This window comes from Pangasianodon hypophthalmus, chromosome 3, assembly GCF_027358585.1.
Source record: "Pangasianodon hypophthalmus isolate fPanHyp1 chromosome 3, fPanHyp1.pri, whole genome shotgun sequence".
Lineage (NCBI taxonomy): Eukaryota > Metazoa > Chordata > Actinopteri > Siluriformes > Pangasiidae > Pangasianodon > Pangasianodon hypophthalmus.
The window spans coordinates 17,806,277-17,816,536 of NC_069712.1; positions in this window are offsets into that span (position 1 = coordinate 17,806,277).

The window sequence follows — 10,260 nt, forward strand, 5'->3', positions numbered from 1 at the left end:
TTCCTGGTTACACAATTCCATTTTTTGACCATATAGTACAAAGTTATAGAAGGTAATTATTTATAATTACCATTAATCTGGTGTCACCCAGATGAGAATGGGTTCCCTTTTGAGTCTGGTTCCTCTCAAGGTGTTTTCCTCATATCGTCTCAGGGGGTTTTTACATGCCACCATCACCTCTGGCTTGCTCATTAGGGATAAATTCATAAATTTAAAATTTATATCCTGAATATATATATTTCTGTAAAGCTGCTTTGTGACAGTGTCCACTGGTAAAAGCGTTATACAAATAAAATTGAATTAAATAAATTTTGTTTGAGGCTATGATATTATTAATGTTGACCTTCTGCACTAAAATCTGTGGCCACGCTGGTCCCACCAAAATAGATACACCTAATTTAGTTGATCATCCAGGACATGAAGTCACTGATGATGTTACAAGCTTAAGTCATAAACCTTCTGATAAACAAGAGACATGCAAAAAAGAGAGATGGGATGAATTATGTTTAATCACAGACCGAAGTCTTCTCTCTGCTTTCCCAATGTCTTCATTGCCTTGTTGTTATCTGGCATGTAATACATCTGTAACGCAGCATAGAGGGTCTCCAGAGACAGGAAGGATGGCAAAGAGACGGATAGTGTTGCATTACTAAGAGCTTCTTCCCTTGATGCCCTTACCCTCCACTCTCTTTTTCTTCCTCATCTATTGTTCATGAGCTGGCCCCTGTTCTCAGCCCTTTAGAGAGGCTGCTAAACAGCTGAGGTGGCGTTACCTATGTTCATCTCTTTCACTGGGTGCAGCCTCCAGAGTCCAGGCCTATTTATCACACACAACATAGGCATGGGCAGCTACAGAAACAGATGAAGAGGAGAGGTAGTGCATAGAGCTAGAGAGAGGAGGATGGGCAGAGAGGGCAAAAAGGTAATGGAGAGAAGGGAGATTGGGCATTAAATATATGTTAGCTGACACATAAGTAAGCAAAAGCTAACAGGATTGTAGATGAAAGTGGGTAATGAAAAATGAAAAGCAGTTAGGCCATGGATATAAAGAATATATGTTATATATTATAGTATACAGTATACAGCCATCATACAGTAATTCCATCATAAAAGTAAATCTACAATATAGACATTATATATGTCAAGACAATTATAAATTTGCATTACTATCTCAACAAGAGGTGTGTTAAATGTTAATAAGGCTAATTCACACCAAAGACGTTCCATTTTCATTAATGCTACGATACTGACCACTGCTGTCAGACATCTGTGAGTTAAAGTATTTGATATAAATATCATTGACATACAGCCATCATTTCCCTTTTTTGTTCTTGCCATGTACATATGTTGGGTCTTGGAGCTATCTGCATAACAGCTTGTGACTACAGTCAAAGTAACCTATCCTGCAAAGTTGGTAATATACTCCAATCATGCCTTATCATCTCCTTTCATCTCTTTATGGCTGTCTTGATTATATTTCATACTTTTCTGAGCCATTTGGTACTCTATGGCTACTAGCTTGAGTTCCCTCATTAGCTTGATAGCCTTGTTATATATCACTCCCATGCTGTCAATGAGTTAGCTATGAAATGTTCTCTTTCTGCTTATTTTGGTTTGTATTTCTTTCCTTAATGAATGTAAGCTCACACCATGGCTCTTTTTACATGGCTGATTGAAATGTGTCTAAATGTAGGCACTGTTTAACACACAGCAGGATTCTAATTGATACTCATTCTGGGAAATGCTAACTTCCTGTTCTATGCTGCTAATTTGTAGCACTAGATCCGAGGAGACAGGGACCTGTGGAGCATCAGAGCCAGTTCATTTCAGGAATAATGTTTTACTGAGTCCCCACCGACACTGCTGCATCTCATGAATTTGTTAATATTGTCGCATGGTGCCGTTCCTCAATTAGTGTAGAGAAAAGTCACAATGTGTCCACTTAATGAACATGTTGCTAGATGGCTTCTTTCAAGTAGAAACAAGATAGAAGTGTAGAAATACAGGCTTATAACCCAAGGTTTGTGGCAATGACTGTATCTATGAGTGGACAACTTGGCGCCAATTAGTCCTATTGTTAGGTTTTGAAGCCTTGTTGGTCAATTTGAAAGTCACCATCTTGTGAAAATTGGAGCTAAAGTCTGCACAGGAGAGATCTTGGAGCCAGAGCAGTAAACACAGTTACTTGGACAGTGGCCCCCTTCTCGCCCCCATATTAGAGACAGACACTCACTTTTTCATGTTGGGAGCGAGCATGCTGTGAGGTATTACCTGAAGTTTTAAAACAGCACATCAGCTAACTCAGTGTGGCAAGTTCAGCGTTATTAATTAATATGTAATATGCCAAACTGTAGTCATATAATTTTCACAAGAATATTAATTTTACTGCTGTCAGGAAAAGCTTTGAGTCATGACTGACATAGCTAGCTAACATTATCCAACATTTTAATCAAAGTGTGTAAGTAAAACTGACTAATTTATTGTACCACCTGAAAATATACTAGTAAACAGCAGTCAGCAATTATGCTCAAAACAATTTCTTTTTTTTTTGAGGAAAAAAATAGCTGTGCTCCATGATTTTCATCTAGATCTGCCCTCTGCAGTAAGTTACCCATCTGAATGGAGAAGTCTGCTATTTTATGCCCCACTCATTCTGTTGGTGGAGTACACCTAAAAAGTAGTGACTAGCTAACCTTCACAAATTACTTCAAGTGTTAGCGAAGGTCATACTGTCAATAAATTGATATGAAATTTAGCCAGTGTTTGGTTTATCCAATCACTTCATTCACTCATGTTGGTTTGCTAGTTATAGTATCAGTGCAGCAAATTATAGCTTAGAAATCAAAATGAGCAACATACCAGAAAAATTGCAAAGAACTCCCTGCTGAGGGTCTGTTAGAACAGTTTACAGCAGACATGGCTTTGCTACAGAACTGTCAAAAGCTTTAGGTGTGTGTTGGATAGTGCGTTCCTGTTCATGAGGCTCCGTATTAGACATATTCTAGGTCTAATAATAAACACATTAAAAATGTGTCCTGTGTGGACTGACTACACTAAATTGCCCCAAGATGTAAATGTGTTGTGTGTGTGTGTGTGTGTGTGTGTGAATGATGCCCCACGATGGACTGCCATCCCATCCATGAATTCCATGAAGAAATGAATAGGCCTTAGACTCTGACCAGGATAAAGTAGTTACTGAAGATGAAAGAATGAATAATTTATGCACTTAAAATTTCATTATTCATCAATAAGTTCCATTCAGAGTCCACAGGGGAAGGTGCATAATTGTGTGTGTGTTTGAGAGAGAGAGAGAGAGAGAGAGAGAGAGCGAGAATTTTGTCATGCTGTTATGTTGTTAGAGGCAAAAACATGTCAGGAAAATGAGTGCAGAACTGTGGGTTTCAGCCATGTGAAAAAATACACTCCAGTCAATTTACCATAGGGGAAATGAATTTATGAGCTGAAGCATTAGGTGTTGGAATGAGGAGAGCCACAAAATGTTGCAAGCCCTCAGCAAGTTTTTCTCTCCAGTGATTCTTTAAAAATGTCCTGGGTGAAAAGGTGCAGTAAAGCCCATCCTCTCCCTCGCCATTCATGCCTTTGGGAAGGAGAGGAGAGTACAAATGCTAATGTGTTTATCTTGGAAAGTGATAAGCATTTTGGGTAAGTGCTTGATTATCACACTGTAAAGGCTGTTGCATCTGTCATTTGGCTACACCATTTTAGCTAATGTACATTATATGGGCAAACATTTGTGGACACCTGACCATCACACCCATATATGGGCCTTCCCCAAACTGTTGCCAAGTTGGAAACACACAATTGTATAGAATGACTTTGTATGCTGTAACTTTACAATTTCCCTTCACTGGAACTAAGAGGCCTAAACCTGTTCCAACATGTCAAGGCAAGGAAGAACTTGGGTGGCCTGCACAAAGCCCTGACCTCAACCCCACTGATCACTTTTGTGATGAACTGGAATGCTGACTGTACGCCTGACGTCACTAATACTCTTGTGGCTGAATGGGCAAATCCCCACAGCTATGCTCTCAAGGGGAAAGCCTTCCCAGAACAGTGGAGGTTATTATAACAGCAAAGGGAGGAATAGGATGTTCAGAAAGCATATATGGGGTCAGGTGTCCACAAACCTTTGGCCATATAGTGTATGTCTGAATATTCTGAATAAATGATGGTGCTTTTGCTGATTTGCAGAACTTCAGCATTTATCCTTACTCAGTATCGGTTGACTGTAAGCTCCAATTACACTTACTTACCCACAAGATCTCTCACTTTAAAAAATCAAGATCAGTTCAACAGAATTGGTTAAACATTTCCCTCTATGCCTCCAACATGAAAAATGTATCTACGTAGATTTATATGAATGTACATAATGTCTTTTACTTCCGTTAGGAAAAGCACAGCACAATAACAGATTAATATGATGCCAGGAATACGGATACCATGACCATCCTTTGAGCATGTCATATATTAAAAATCTTTCTAATGCAAACAGTTTTGCCAGAAACTGATGACATTATTAGTGATTAGGTAATTAACTTGAAAGTGGGAAGCAGGAACTCGGAATTACATAATTTTTTTACCTCACATGCATTCAAGCTACAAAGTGGGAAAAAGCCATGAACGCCTTCATGTTTGTCTTTTGTTAGCCAGCTAACTGTGATGAGTGCTGTATATTTCCTCCTCAGATGGTATACAATAGTACAGATGGTATATTCAGTGGTATACATTTAACAAGCAAATATGTCTCTGTGTTAACTGATCTATATACATACATACATATATATATATATATATATATATATATATATATATATATATATATATATATATATATATATATATATAGATAGATAGATAGATATAGATAGATATATATAGATAGATATATATAGATAGATAGATAGATAGATAGATATAGATATAGATAGATTCATATATACACAGCCATAATATTGTGTAGGTCCCCCTTGTGCCACCAAAACAGCGCTGACCAGTTGAGGCATGGACTCCACAAGACCTCTGAAGGTGTGCTGTGGTATCTGGCATCAAGATGTTAGCAGCAGATCCTTTAAGTCATGTGAGTTGCGAGGTGGGGCCTCCATGGACCGGACTTGTTTGTCCAGCACATCCCACAGATGCTCGGAAGCCAAGTCAACACCTTGAACGCTTTGTCAAGTTTCTCAAACCATTCCTGAACAATTTTTGCAGTGTGGCAGTTCGCATTATCCTGCTGAAAGAGGCCACTGCCATCAGGGAATACTGTTGCCATGAAGGGGTGTACTTGGTCTGCAACAATGTTTAGGTAGGTGGTACATGTCAAAGTAACATCCACATGAATGCCAGGACCCAAATTTTCCCAACAGAACACTGCCCAGAGCATCACACTACCTTCGCCGGCTTGCCATCTTCCCATAGTGTATACTGGTGTTATCTTTTCCCCAGATAAGCGATGCACACACACCCAGCCGTCCACATGATGAAAACATGAATCATCAGACCAGGCCACCTTCTTCCATTGCTCCATGGTCCAGTTCTAATGCTCACGTGCACTTTTGGTGGTGGACAGGGATCAGCATAGGCACTCTGACCGGTCTGTGGCTACCCAGCTCCATACACAGCAAGCTGCAATGTACAGTGTGTTCTGACACCTTTCAGAAACATTACAGGCTCAGTATCATAGCCAGCATTAACTTTTTCAGCAATTTGTGCTACAGTAACTCTTCTGTGGGATCAGACCAGAAGGGCAAGCCTTCGCTCCTCATGCGCATCACTGAGCCCATGACCCTGTTGCTGGTTCACTGGTTGTCCTTCTTTGGACCACTTTTTGTAGGTACTAACTACAGCATGTCGGGAACACCCCACAAGACCTGCCGTTTTGGAGATGCTCTGACCCAAGTTGAGGGAGTGTTTTCTTTGGTTTTAGTCGAATGCATTGGGGCTTAATTAATTATTAATATTAAATTAATTCAACACTAAATCCATGAAATGGAGACAAAGCAGTCTTTATTTCTTTTCAAATCTTTGCAAATTCCCGAATAAATACTTGCCTGTAAACCAACTCTATGTTTAAAAATGTAGCAGGTAAGTTGAATTTACACATCCACATTCTTTTTTAGGCAATTTTATGTGGGTGACAGAGCAAATGTACAGAGCTCCCTAAAGTATGTCACACATTTAGAAATAAATCAGATTATTGCCTGAACTAAGTAGAATTGTTTTCACCACAGAGTTTTTATTTCTATTTTGTTTTCCCATCATTAGATTAGTTATGTCAGTGTAAACATATTGGACGATTGATTACTTTTAGACTAGATTATTTTGAACATGTACATGTAATTACTCTTTATGTAAAGCTGTATTTCTTGTAGTCCTCATGTGCCTCAATGCAACAAGTTATTGATGATGAAAAAAAGAGAAATAAACTTTAGAAAAACATTATATCTGTATTGACCAGTTTTCATAATGTACTTTCAATAGTACTCTAAGTCTGCCTTGAAGTATTGTAAAATAGATTACATTTTGGACATTCACTCATCTGTCATCTGTGAGAGATTATGTTCTTTTTCTTTTTGATGGTGGAAAGTGAACTGCGATGTTCAGAACTGAGAGCACTCACAGACCCACATAGCTAATCAACATGAGAGATTTTCAGTGTGTGTGCCAGAGAGATGTTCTGATCACAGGTGAGATGAGAGGGCAGAAATGAGTGTCCTTCTGCTTTTACCTCCCTCTATCTCACATAGCTCTTCAATCCCTTATTGACTTCTGTTGTGAACGACGTTGGTAAAGGAATGGACTTTCTTTCTTTCATTTTGCTTTCATTTCTCAGAAACTAAACAAACTGCTTGGAAAAAGAAACACTGGTTCCGTCTGCCCTTTAAAGCTGCACTGGTACCTCGGTGGTTTATTAGTAAGCACTTTAAAGTGTAGACATAATTTCTGCTGGAGACATGTCCTCACCACTGTGTGAAACTGTAGTCTTTTGTAATCTTTCACAGACCACGCAGAAAAATGCCTTCAGTCATTTAATAATGTCGGATGTTCTGTGTTCTGTTCTGTGGTTGTGTGTGTGATCAACCCAGTCACATACAACTTATTTGCAGCACTTTTGATGCGATGAGTATTAACATTCTGTCACAAGCACACAATGTAAATCAGCTATGGGGGTAACACAATGACACTCTCTATATCTGTATCTGTATCCGTTTAGTGCTCCAAATATTTGTATCTCTATTGAGATTTAAATCCAAACAGTTTTTTTTTTTTAAATTAAACCTGCACCTTTGAAACCCTGGAAAACACTGAAAAAATTCAGAGGTAGAAATGGAAGCACGGTGGTAGCATGGTCTGTGAATTCTGGCTCTGACAGATGTCACATCACGCAAGTTCATAATTGGTCTACTACAGATGTGCACTACTACAGTTCTTTAATCCCATTCACAAAGTTATTATTTTTTGTTTGTACCTGCCCATGATATTATGTAACAAATTTAGTTGGTAATAATTCCCAAAATATAAACAAACTCGTGACCTAATTATAACCACCACGACTATGACCAGTAAGGGACCACTGCATATGTGCGTTAATGAATGTGGTCTTTCTCTGTTCCAAAAGCTTCATACTCACACCCTTCAAGCTCACACCAGCCTCACATGAAAGTAAAACATCCCACTTGTGGGGCTTTTTTGTTGTGTCTTTACTTTCACTTGACCTCTCTGAAGGTCATATTCTACACCATTTAACCATGTCCATATAAACATACTGGACGTAGCCCATTTCATTGGTAATTTAGTGCTTTTAGTGATATGGCCAACGGTTTGGAGACCATCACACCCATATGTGCTATTTGAACATCCCATTTCAGATTTAGTCCCCTTTGCTGTTATAATAACCTCCACTCTTCTGGGAAGGATTTCTACTAGATTTAAGAGTGTGGCTGTGGGGATTTGCCCATTCAGCCATAAGAGCATTAGTGAGGTACATAAGGTAATAGTGAGGTATACAACTGTGTGCTTCCACCCTTGTGGCAGCAGTGTGGGGAAGGTCCACATATGGGCATGACAGTCCACAAACATTACTGTATGATTAGTCTTAGTAGACTCATAAAATTAATAGACTAATAAAACAATAATATAATATAGACATTTCATTTTTCTTATTTTCACTACCTAAACTAGGAAGCTTAATGGCTATGTTTGTAAACTATGGCTAGATCAATACATTAACAACCTTTAATTACAAAATGTTAGAAACAAATTTAGTCAACAAAAGTGACCTCAACCACCGCAAAGGTTAATTCTGTTATTTTCCATTTTTTCCATTAACTCAAAACATATTTTGCAGCATTTTAAAAATGGTAAATACAGTTTACAATATGTAGTTTTCAGAACTACATTTAATAGAAAGTACCTGAATTTACTGCAAGAAATATCTTAGCAAGTGAAAATATCTTGAATAATGGCAAATTTATCTAATATTTCATGTTATGAGATTATTTTAAATCAAATATAAGATTATTCAGGCTATTTCTAGATCCTTTTACATATTTCAAGCTTTGAATATTCTATTCTTTTGGCAGATACTTTAGGATTTTTGTGGAAATAAATGCTTAAAATTAGAAAAATTATATGCCAAAAAACAAGACTATTGTAAGTTTTGAAGAAAAAAAATTTTTTTTTTAAGTCTAAAAAGTTTTATTAATCTTACTATATATTTGGTTTATTGTAATCTTTGAAATACTAGATAAAGTTGAATATATTTAAAATTTTTCACCTGCATCTTCTGCACTGAAGGGATTTCCCAGGCCACTACACATTTATCATGTCACCAGAAATGGATTGAGAAATAACTTTTATTCATCCATTTCTGTAACCACTTTATCCTGATCAGTGTCACAGAGGATCTGGAGCCTATCCTGGAAACACTAGACACCCTGGATGGCGTGCCAGTCCATCACTTGGCATCATGCACACACACATACACACAATCATTTACATCTAGGGGCAATTTATCGTAGCCAATCCACCTAGCAGCTTGTTTTTGGACAGTGGGAGAAAACCAGGGAACCCCGAGGAAACCCACACAGACATGGAGAGAACATATGAAACCCAACAGTAACCTGAGCTCAGGATTGAACCAGGGATCCTGGATCCACATGTGTAAACTTATGTTTTAATAAGTTTACATATGTACTTATTGGTAAATAATATTTGGTATGAAAAAGGTATATATATGCATTTCTATAATTTGACCATCATAGTGAGATTATATGATCCCATCACTTCCTAGCTGTTCCCTGGTATTTTCAAATGAACAGACAGAGGAATCTATAGCTGAGCACTTTTCACTGTGCACTTTCATACTTTCATTATTTAAGATAATCTGTTTAAAATATTACCTTCAATCACATTCTTTTTGCTCCTGATAAATCATCAAAGCCATATAAGCCTTTTAATTTATATTGTTCACTCTTAACATTTCATTTCTTTGATCAGCAGTGGAATCTTGCCAGCAATTTAAAGAAAGCACATGTCAAATTCAGCTATTATAAATGCTAAGTTTCCCACTACCCTCTCCATCAACCCTTTACCTCCTCCACATTATCACTTTTATGCACTTTCTGTTGCAAACTAACACTTGCACCCACACAGAAGGTTCTACGCTGCATATGCTGTCATAACAATGGCAGTGAGCTGTCACTCAGGCCCTGAATAATGATATCATTTAGGTTTTAAAACCTTGAGTGTAACACACACACATACACACACACACACATTAGTTTTTCCGCTAAGAATATTGTTTTATAATATTAACTATCGTGATAATATTTTGAAGTTATAGCTCTTGACCCATTTGTAAATGACTGAGATTGGGATTCTAAAATTTTAACACATGACACATTTTCATGCCATTGGAAAATCATGGATTTTTTTTCCTCCTCAGTTTTGCCAAGTGTCATGGTTTTCACTTTGTGTAACCCATTAAGTAGTTAAGCAAGTGATTATGGTGCCACCAAGTGATCCTGCCAAGAATTACATCAACACAAATAATGAACGTGGAGAGAATTGATACATAAAGTCAGATTAATTATTAAAAAACTATTAAAATATATTAACTGAAGCAAAAACATCATCACTTAAACTGATATTAAAAATGTACTTCTCACTCCTAATATAGACATGCATTTATTGAGTTCATAATTGGAACTTTTGTGGTGAAATATAAAGAATAAGCAACAG